Source organism: Diospyros lotus, chromosome 14 (genome assembly GCF_014633365.1).
Source record: "Diospyros lotus cultivar Yz01 chromosome 14, ASM1463336v1, whole genome shotgun sequence".
NCBI lineage: Eukaryota > Viridiplantae > Streptophyta > Magnoliopsida > Ericales > Ebenaceae > Diospyros > Diospyros lotus.
The window spans coordinates 21,044,557-21,056,588 of record NC_068351.1 but is presented as its reverse complement, the minus strand read 5'-3'; the positions used below and the strand labels follow the sequence as shown (position 1 = coordinate 21,056,588).

The 12,032-nt window shown below is 32.2% G+C and overlaps 1 long non-coding RNA gene across 5 annotated transcripts; it reads right to left on the bottom strand.

The window, feature by feature from the left end:
• On the bottom strand, positions 1-10,072 carry LOC127790764 (uncharacterized). 5 transcript variants are annotated; one of them, XR_008020820.1, is made up of 4 exons: positions 5,176-10,072; positions 3,626-3,745; positions 3,025-3,123; positions 1-1,394 (listed from the first exon to the last, which is right to left on the bottom strand). It is a non-coding gene; the product is annotated as an uncharacterized LOC127790764 (long non-coding RNA). The 5 variants fall into 5 exon arrangements; XR_008020821.1 differs by having other exon boundaries at positions 6-1,636; XR_008020822.1 differs by lacking the exon at positions 3,025-3,123 and having other exon boundaries at positions 6-1,636.
• Positions 10,073-12,032: the final 1,960 nt, after the last annotated feature.

Here is a 12,032-nt window from a genome sequence, read left to right as displayed (position 1 = left end):
GTAATCCAACAGTAGGTAGTAGTGTTGGTAAGTTAGAAATTCAAGTGTGAGCCTCAATTTCCCTTCAATTAAGTCTTGGTGTGGTTTTCCATTATGGTGATTTGGGTTGGGTATATGAGTGAAAGGGCTAATGACATTGTCACAAAATCTTAAGGAAGTATAATTGGACTTATGGTAATTTTGTAAAAATAACAATAATAAAATTTGTAAACACGCAGAGTAGTAAACTCCTTGATCAACGTATTCATAAACAAGTATATTTATAAATCATATAATAGCAATGTAGAGCCGATAAATAGTGTTGCTGCTTGAACACGATAATAAAATTTATAGTCAAGAAATTCATCTTCAGGCCATCTAAATTTTGCAAGACAAAAATCAATCAAAGGGTGCAGGGCATTTCCTTTCCCATACAAACATTATGATGCTTAAGTTAGACCCTCGATATAATAGAGTATTATTATATAATTCCTAAACTAATATTAGTGGGCTTAGTTAGAACTTTTTACATAGCTTTTCACAGGCTCAAGTTTAGCGAGGAGTCAAAGTAATGAATGTAGATCGTTTACTGAACCACTATAAATCTAGTGTAATCTTTCTCAATTTTCATGTCTTTACACGCATTACTTTCAGTGATGTTATTTTAGTTTGATAAAAACCTATATAGCTTAATTCATTCCCTCTTAAACTTTCATTTGGGCTAATATTTCAACAATTACTTGTTATCACCTCTCCCTCATTAGTTTAAGCCTTCTTCTTGTCTACTAACTAGGTTCACTTTTCTTCACTTATCCTTTCACTAAATCATATTAGTCAAGGTGTTCTGATTTAGGGAAGGATTGGGAAAAAATAGTGAGCCTAGTAAGTAGAGAAGAATAAGACTTAAACTATAGAGAGATGATAGCAAATAACATTTCACAATAGTTGATTTAATGTGCTGCTAATGGCTAAGAATCAAAAGGAAAGTTGTTGATTAATTTCCAAATCAACAACTGCAAAGTAATCATTACTTGTGTTGCCTCTTAGATTTCTTCTTATGTGCTTACTATGCTCACTTTTCTTTGACTAGCCCTTTTGAATCAAAGTAACTGAAGAACGTTTTTTCATTCAAGGGTGGGTTGGCTAAAGAATTGTGAGCCTAGTGAGTAGCCATACCAAGTGTTAAAACTCATGAGAAAGAGGCAATAAAAATAAATATTTACAATCATTAATCAGGCAATCCATTAATAGTTGAGAATCAAAGATGGAAACTATGTTAATTCTTTGTCTTTAATGGAACATCATATCAATGGATACAGATAAATCATTATTTGTTATCACCTCTCCCTCATTAGTTCAGAGCTTCTTCAATTGTGCCTACCAGGTTCACATCTATTCTCTCATCCCTACCTTAGCTGAAATGTTGGGCGAAGAAATGAGCTTAGTAAACAAACAACAAGAAGGCTTAAGTGAATGAGAGAGGCAAAAATAAACAACAATTCATAGTCATTGACCTAATAAGAATCATACATGTATCATTGGTACTGTTATATCCACTGTTGTGAATAGAACATTATTGGTTGTCACCTAACTCTCTTTAGTTTATGGTTTCTTCTTATGTGCTCCATTGGCTAACTTTTCTTCACCCAACCTTTTCCTGAATCAAAACAACTTATTTAGATGTTCTAGTTCAAGAAAGGTCTAACTGAAGAAAAGTTAGCCAAGTGAGTAGATAATTACAAGCCTTAAACTAATGAGTAAGAGACAACGATCCATAGCTGTCGATCTAATGCCCTATCAACACTGATAATCAAAGCTGAACTTTCATCTATGGTTCTCACCCTTGATGAAGCATTATATCAACAATCATGAATCACGCATTGCTTGGTGGCACCTATAACCCATTATTTTAAGGCTTTTTCTCAAGTGCTCCCTGAGCTAACTTTCCTTCTCCCAACCCTTCCTAGAACTCTAAACTCCAAACCCTAAACTTGAACAATAAAAAGTTAGCCTAGTTAGTTGGTTAAGTTAGCCTAGTGAGTAGACAAGAACAAATTTAGTAATGGTTGAGAATAAAAGATAAACATTAATCTCTAACTCTCACCCATTGATGGAGCATAATGTTAACCACAGTTAATCAAGCATTTCTCGTGGCCATCCATCTGTCATTAATTTAAAGCTTCTTCTTATAGGCACCCTAGGCTAACTATTCTTTGCTTAGCCCATCCTTGAACTAAAACAATGTGATTGGTTCCGGGAAGGGTTGGGTTAAGAGAAGTTAGCCTAGTAAGCAAACAAGAATAACCCTTATACTAAAATCTGAGGGAATAACAACCAACAATTCACAACCATTAATCTGGCAGTTCGTTAATAGTTAAGAATCAATGATGAACCTACATTTTTTGTTCTCATATGTTTACGAAGAGCCATATTAATGGTTATAAACCAAGTGTTGCTTGTTGTTGCATCTCTCTCATTAGTATAATGCTTATTCTTATATGCTATGTAGAGTAACTTTTCTTTACCTAGCACTTCCTTGAATCGAAACATCTTAATTGGTTTATGGAACAACTAAGCGAAGAAAATCAACCTAGTGAACAAACAAGAACAAACCTTAAACTAATGAGTAAGAGGCAATAACAAACAATGATTTGAGGTAATTGATATAATGTTTCATCAATGTATAGAACCAAAGATAGAACTTATTTTCAATAGTTGAGAATTAATCATTACTTGTTAGTGCTTCTCTCTATATCTCTCTTTTGTGCTCCCTAGGCCAACATTTGTTTGCTTAGAACTTCACAAAACCAAAACATGTTTAAGTTATTTTTATTTTTGGTTTAGGCAAGAGTAGGCAAAGAAAAGTTAATCTGGTGACCAGTCAAGAAGAAGACTTAAAATTAAGGAGTGAGGCTACAACAAACAATGATTTGCACTCTTTGATCTAACATGTCCATCAATGACTAAGAATCAAAGAACAAATTTCATCTTTGATTCTCACTCATTGATGAAACATCATATTAATGGTGTTAAATTGATCATTACCTCTTGTTATCCCCTCTCTCATAGTTTAAGTCTTCTTCTTAAGTGCTCCTTAGGCTAACTTTTCATCACATAGATCTTTTCTGAACCCTAAACCCTAAACTAAAAACCAGAATAACAAAAAGTTAGCTCAAAGAACTAAGTAAAGAAAAGTCACCCTAATATAGATACAAGAACAAACCTTAAACTAATAAGTTAGAGGCGAGAACAAACAAAAATTCACAACCATTGATCTAACAATCCATCAACTACTAAGAATAAAAAATTAACATTCATCTTTGGTTCTCACAGTTGATGGAGTTTCATAATAATAGTTGTGAAATAGATATTACTCTTTGTCATTTGTAACTCATTAGTTTAAGGATTCTTCTTTAGTGTTCCCTAAGCTAACATTCCTCTACCCAACCCTTCCATGCACCCTAAACTCAACCCAAAACAATGAAAGTTAGGCTCTTTAGCTAGTCAAACACAAGTTAGCCTAGTGAGCACACATGAACTAACCTTAAACTAATGAGCGAGATAAAATAACAAACAATGCATCCATTGATCTAACAGTTCATCAATGATAAAGAACCAAATATAAAGGTTCATTCTTGGTTCTCACATATTAATGGAGAGTTATATCAGTGGTTGCGAATCTATAGTTGCTTGTTGTTGCCTTCCTCTCATTGGTGAACTCTTCTCCTTGTACATTTAGGCTAACTTCTACTTGCCTAACCTTTACCTGAAAGAAAAAACAAAACTTGATTGGTTCAAGAACGAGTTTCATGAAGAATAGTTTTGCTAGTGGGTAGACAAAACAAATTTTAAATTAATGAGTGAGAGGCTACAACAAACAATGATTCAAACCCAGATCTGATGACTCATCAATAGCTAAGAATAAAATATGAACATTGATCTTTGGTTATCCCCCATTAACAGAGCATCATATTAATGATTCTGAATCGATCATTTCTTATTATTAGCGCTCTCTCTCTCTCTCTCTCTCATAATAGTTTAAGGCTTCATCATGTGTGCTCCCTAGGCTAACTTGTCTTGCCTGTGCTTACCTAAACTAAAATAACTTGAATTAGTTAATTTATTGTATGCAAGGGACGAGAGAAGAAAAACTAGTATGTTCAACAAACAAGAACAAGACTTAAACTACTATGTGAGAAAAGACAATAAACAATGATTCATAATTGTTGAGATGACACTCCATCATTGACTGAGAATCAAAGATGAAATTTCATCTTTGATTCTCACCCATTGATGGAGCAGCATACCAACAGATATGAATCAATCATTGCTTGTTTATATATCTCTCTCTCATGAGTTTAGGGCTTCTTCTTGAGTGCTCCCTAGGAAAAATTTGCTTCTCATAGATCTTCCCTCAACCCTAAACTATAAGTCAAAACAATGAAAATTTAGCCTAGTGAGTTGGGTAAAAAAAAGTTAACCGAGTCCGCGAACAACAACGTCTTAAACTAATGAGTTAGAGGCAACAATAGACAATAATTCACAACCATTAACCAAATAGTCCATTAATGATTGAGAATCAAAGATGAACGTTTAACACTGGTTCTCACCCATTGATGAAGTGTCATATCAATGGTTGGAAATTAAAGTTGTTTGTTGTGGCCTCTCTCTGATCAATAGTTTAATGCATCTTCTTGTGTGCTCCCTAGGCTAATGTTTCTTTATCTAACCCATCCTTGAATGAAAACAACTTGATTAGTTCAGGGAAAGGTTAGGCATGGAGAAGTTAACCTAATGAGTAGACAAGAATAAGCCTTAAATTAATGAGTGAGAGGTGACAACAAACAATGATTCACAACCATTAATCTAATGGCCATCATTAGTTGAGAATCGAAGATAAACATTCATCTTTAGTTCTCCCCCATTATTGGAGTGTCATATCAACAGTTGTGAATCAATCATCAGTTGTTGTTGCCACTCTCTCATCAGTTTATGGCTTCGTTTTTATGTGCTCACTAGGTTACCTTTTCTTTTTGAAGTTGTTTCTTAAACCAAAAACAACTTAATTATTTCAAGGAAGGGTTAGTTAAAGAAAAGTTAGCTTAGGTAACAGCTAAGATCAAACTACAAACTAAGGAGTGAAAGGCAACAACAAACATTGATTTGTAGACACCCTTTCATGAACATTCAACTTACGTTCTCACCCATTGATGGAATGTTACATCAATAGTTGCAATTTGATCATTGCTTCTTGTTGAATCTCTCTCAAAAGTTGTAGACACCCTTTCATGAACAAAAACTTCATTAGTTTAGGGAAGGGTTGGGTAAAAGAAAGTTATCCAAGTGAGTAACCAAGAACAAGTGTTCAAATAATATGTTAACAATAACAATTAACAGTTCATAGCCATTGGGGGATTTTAAAAATATCGACAATTGAAATAACATACTGATGATTATGAATAAGTCATTTTTTTTTTATTTCCTTTTTCTCATTATTTAAAGCTTCTTCTTGAGTGCTCCTCAGGCTAACTTTTCTTTGCTTAACCCTTCTCTAAACCATAAATCCTAAACCGCAACAACTTCAATCTTTTTTTTGGGGGGGGCTTTTGGGAAGGGTTAAGTGAAGAAAAATTAACTTAGTGAGTAGACAAGAATAAGACTTAAGCTTATGAGTGAGATACAACATCAAACAAAGCTTAGAATGATTTGATGGTCCATCAACAACTAAGAATCAAAGATGAGGGTTTATCTTTGGTTCTCACTTGTTGATAGAGAATCACATCAATCATTGTGAATATATTGTTGCTTATTACCTCCTTTCTCTCATTAGTTTAATGTTTCTCCTTCTATCCCTAGATTTACTAGCCTAGCCCTTAATTGAGCAAAAATAACTTCATTGGTTCAGGGGAAAAGTTGCATGCAGAAAAGTTTTTCGAGTGAGCAAACAAGAAAAAGCTTTAAACTAATGACTAAGAGGGTATAACAAACAATAGTTGATCTAACCATCCATCAATGGCTAAGAATGAAATATGAGTGTTCATCTTTGGTTCTCACCTATTTATGAAGAATCATATTAATGGTTGTGAATCAATTATTCTTTGTTGTTAGCTCTCTCATTAGTTTAAGGCTCTATCATGTGTGCTTTTTAGGCTAATTTATCTTTGCCCAACCCTTTCCTGAATGAAAATAACTATAACTTGAACAAGTTATTTTAGTTGAGGCACGGGGTAGACAAAGAAAAGTTAGGTTGGTTAGCAGACAAGAGCAAGCCTTAAACTTCAAGTGAGAGGAGACTATAAAAAATGATTCACAACTATTGATATAACACTCCATCAATGGCTATCAATCAAAGATGAAATTTCATCTTTCATCTTTAATTCTCACTCATTGATAGAATATCATATTAATAGTTCTGAACTAATCATTGTTTGTTTGTTTCTCTCTTACTAATTTAAGACTTTTTCTTGAGTGCTCCCTAGGCAAACTTTTCTCGACACAAACCTTCCCTTAATCCTAACCTTTAAACTCTAAACTAAAATAATGAATAGTGACCCAACTAAGTTGGTAAAAGAAAAGATAGCCTAGTGAGCAAACAATTACAAGTCTTAAACTAATTATTTAGAGGCGATAACAAGCAATGATTCACAATTGTTGATTTGACTACCCATCAACGAGTAAGATTCAAAGGTGAATGCTTACTTTGGTTCTCACCAATTGATGACTATCATATCAACTATTGTGAATCAAACATTATTTGTTGTTATCTCTCTCTCTCATTAGTTTAATTCTTCTTTTTATTAGCTCCTTAGGTTAATTTTTCATCATTTAACTTCCCTAAACTAAAACAACTTGATTAGTTCAAGAATGGGTTCAACAAGGAGAAGTTAACCAAGAGAGTAGACAAGAACAAGCGATAAACTAATGTTTGAGAGGTGACAAGAAACAATTATTCATTTCCATTGATTTGATAGTCCATCAATAGCTAAGAACCCAAGATAAACATTCATTCTTGATTCTCACCCATTGATAGAGTATATTAACGGTTATGAATTGATCATTTCTTGTTATCTCATTTGCCTCATCAAATTCAAGCTCGGTCTTATGAGCTTACTAGGTTATCTTTTCTTAAGTTATTCCTTGAAGTAAAACAACTTAATTGGTTCAAGGAAGGATTGGTCAAAGAAAAGTTAGCCTAAGGAACAACTAAGATCAAACCTTAAACTAATTAGTGAATGGAAAAAACAAATAATGATTCATAGTCCTTGATCTAACGATCCATCAACAATTAAGAAGTAAAGATGGACATTCATCTTAGGTTCTCACCCATTCAGGCAAGGGGTGGGTGAAGAAAAGTTAGCCAGGTTAGTGGACAAGAAAAAACCCTAAACTATAGAGCGAGAGGAGATAGAAAACAACAATTTATAGCTATTGATCTAAAACTCCATCAATGACTAAGAATCAAACTATAGAGTGTTATATCAACAGTTGTTAATTGATCATTTTGTGTTTACATCTCTCTCATTAGTTTAAGGCTTGATATTTTGTATTCCCTGATGAGGAGTTAATTTTTTTTAAATCTTAATGAATTATATCTCTATTTTTATCTTATATTAATGTTTAAATTGAATAATTATACACATTATGTACTATTGTCAGAATGATATGAAGAAATTGACATTTGCTGTGTAATTGAAGATGTTAAAGAATTAATTAGATGACCAACGTTACTACTCAAATTCAAGTGCAATTTGGTTAACTATTAAATGGAGTCCAACACAAGGAAGGTCCAAGCATTTTAATCACAAAAAAAGCCCAAATCTAACATAAAGAAGACCAAAAACCCAAGTTGTGAAAATCTATTTTTATTTTTAAATATATGTTTTATGAGTACTTCTTTAGGTGTGTCTTTTAGCTAAAATCTATTTAACTTTAGGTGTCTTTTAGCTAATTTTCTTCCACTAGTTAAGTGAATGTTTTGTGAGTGCCCATTAGATATAATTATGTCTAGTTGTATAATTTTAAATTGTGTGGCTTGTATTGCATCTTGTGGGCTATAAATAGCTCACTTATATGAGGCTATAAAGCTCACTTTGATTCAAGAATAATAGTCTCATACAAGTACAACCAAGTGAGCTATTTATAGCCCACAAGATGCAATACAAACCACACAATTTAAAATTATACAACTAAACATAATTATATCTAATGGGCACTCACAAAACATTCACCTAACTAGTGGAAGAAAATTAGCTAAAAGACATACCTAAAATTAAATAAATTTTAGCTAAAAGACATCTAAAGAAGCACTCATAAAACATATATTTAAAAATAAAAAATAAAAATAAATTTTCATAAGTTGAGTTTTTGGTCTTCTTTATGTTGGATTTAGATTTTTCTTGTGATTAAAATGTTTGGGTCTTCCTTGTGTTGGACTCCATTTAATAGTTGACCAAATTGCACTTGAATTTGAGTAGTAACGTTGGTCATCCGATTGACTCTTTAACATCTTCAATTACGCAACAAATACTAATTTTTTCATATCATCCTGACAATAGTACATAATGTGTATAATTATTCAATTTAAACATTAATATAAAATAAAAATAGGGATATAATTCATTAAGATTTAAAAAAATTAACTCCTCATCATACCCCCCAACTTAAACATTGCTAGTCCCTTAGCAATCAGACTATACACCTACTAAGATTTATTCACAATAATCGTATGAATAGAAAAATTTCAAATTCGAAACCGAAATGCATAAAATAGAATAAGTAGTTTGGCATACAGTCAAACATTCTAAATCAGATTTTTTGGTTAAGGGTCATACAATCTCAGGAATGGCAATCAAGATGACCAACACATAGACTTATTCCCTCGAAGTTTTGACTTTAAATCTTACTATGAATTTTCCCTCCAATAAAAATGATTCCTCATGTGTACACACAAGGGGGTGCACCGTTATAAGATTAAATGCAGAACAAGTTCAAAACTTGATGTTATTCTAAATACAAGAAACGTATTTTCATGAAAGAATAGGAAAATTAACATAACTTCATGACTGAAATAATGTCCTAGATAAATAACTTCTGAATTTAAACATAATTCCCTACTCTAAATTCGAATCCTAAGATCACATGAATAGCTAAGAGAACTTCTCATTTTTTCTTTTTTTTTTCGCTTTTTTTCTTTCTTTTTTTTTATATATGAAAATACTGATATAGACTGATTCCTAAAAATACACTAGGTTTGGACAAACTTCATGTGGTTACGGTTTAGATGAGAGTAAGAAAAGAAATTGTGTTTAAAAATGACCCAAGTGGGCTAGTAATGGAGATTAATATAAAGAAAGAAAAATGTTAATAGGCTCAAGTTATAATAAATTGATCCCCCTATCATGCTTCTACAAAATAATGTTACTCAGTCTCCTAATCCAAAGTTTGAAACCAACCAAATTCATCTTCTATCATTCTAGACGTCCAAAGCAAATTGATGTTTTGAAGCTATTAAAAAAGATGAGATAAACAATAAAGCACATTTAGAGTAAGTGTTATTTCACTCAAAATCAACATTTATTAAGCTCAAACACTCACTCGGGTAATAGTCTCCATTTCTGTTAAGGGATCATGCAGAGTACTAATTGATTATTGATTAATTTTATAAAAATTTTGTTATAATTTTACCCTTATTTTGATCTTAAAATGGTTTAAATTGAATATTATTATGCATTTTGTGCATGTTTAAAAATATTAATTAATATAAAAATATAAAAAATAAATATAATATTATGGATCCCAAGCCCAACACATGGAAGACTCAAGCCCAAAACAAGAAAAGCCCAGGCCCAAGCCCAACACAAGGAAGGCTCAAGCCCAAAAATATGAAAAGCCCAAGTCCCACAAATTGATGACATCATCGCTTACATCATGGGTTGGAATGACATCATCGCTTACATCACGGGTTGAAATGACATCATTGCTTACATCACGAGTTGGAATGACATCATCGCTTACATCATGGGTTAGAATGATGTCATCGCTTACATATATTTAAAAATACAAAGATAAATAAAATATATGTATTCCAATGATGTCATTGGAATGATGTCATTATTTAAGCAATGATGTCATTGGAATGATGTCATTGCTTACATATATTTTATTTATCTTTGTATTTTTAAATATATGTAAGCGATGACATCATTCCAACCCATGATGTAAGCGATGATGTCATTCCAACTCGTGATGTAAGCAATGATGTCATTCTAACCCGTGATGTAAGCGATGATGTCATTCCAACCCATGATATAAGCGATGATGTCATCAATTTGTGGGACTTGGACTTTTCATATTTTTGGGCTTAGGCCTTCCTTGTGTTGGGCTTGGGCCTGAGCCTTTCTTGTTTTGGACTTGGGCCTTCCTTGTGTTGGGCTTGGGATTTATAATATTATAATATTATATTTATTTTTTATATTTTATATATATATTTTTATATTAATATTTTTAAACATGCACAAAATTACAAAATGCATAATAGTATTTAATTTAAACCATTTTAAGATCAAAATAAGGGTGAAATTATAACAAAAGTTTTACAAAATTGATCACTAATCACACCCCCAACTTAAACATTGTTAGCCCCATAGCAATTAGACTTTACACTGGCCAAATTTATTCACAATAATCGCATGAATATAAAATTTTCGAATCCGAAACCGAAATACATAGAACAGAACAAGCTATCTGTCATATAGTCGAATATTCTAAATCAGATTTCGGTCAAATGTCATACAATCTTAGGAACGACAATTAGGATGACCATCATTTTACTTTACTCCCTCGAAGTTTCGACTTCAAACCTTACTATAGATTTCCCTCCAATAAAAAAAAAATGATTCATCTGGTGTACACATAAGGGGGTGCACCGATTTAAGAGTAAATGCAAGGCAAGTTCAAACTCGGTGTCATCCCAAATGCAAAGAACGCATTTTCATGAAAGAATAGGGAATTTGACATAGATTCATGACTGGAATAATGCCATAGATAAATAACTTCTGAATTTAAACAGAATTCCCTACTCCAAACTCGAATCCTGAGATCACATGATTTATAGCATCAAGAGGAACAAGACTGGGTTGTAATGGAGCTATGAGGTTAATACGGGTTGTCAAAGAAAATGGTAAAGTGTGCAAATGGTGTGTTGGGTTTTTTTTTTTTTTACACAAATCTCAAACTGGATGTAATGTTTTCTTCAACATTTATTTTGAAACACTTGTGCTAATTATCTAAGAGAACTTCTTTTTTTTTTTCTTTTTTCCTTTTCTTTTTTTTTTTTTTTGGTTTCTCTTTTATGTGAAAATACCAAAATAGTCTGATTCCTAAAAACACACCAGGTTTGGACAGACTTCATGTGGTTATAGATTAAACGAGGGTAATGAAATGAATTATGCTAAGAACAGCTCAAATGGGCTAGCAAAGGGGTTAATGTAAAGAAAGAACAAGGTTAATAGGCCCAAATTGAAAGAATTTGATCCCCCTATCATGTTTCTACAAAACGATGTTACTCAGTCAACTAATTCAGAGTTTGAAACCAGCCAAATTCATCCGCTATCATACTAGACATTCAAAGCAAATTAATGTTTTGAAACTATTAAATAGATAAGATAAATAATAAAGTGCATATAGAGTAAGTGTTATTTCACTCAGAATTAATGATTATTAGACTCACTCACTCACTCGGGTAATAGTCTCTACTTTTATTGAGGAATCATGCAGTGCGCTAATCAACTAATTACCATGGTCTTTGACTTTATGACCGATAAACCAATTTCTAATTATTGAACATCCGATGCATGTAAATCACTTATTCTAATTCTATACATATATGTTTTCAAATAAGAAATTAATGCATTCATAATTCATACTGCAAATTCAACTGACTATCAGTATATAACTCCAAAACTTTAGGGATAGTGTTATTTAAAGCACATATATTTTTTTTTTTAATTTTTAATAGGAGTAGATAAAAGTAAATAATTCACACAAAACTACAA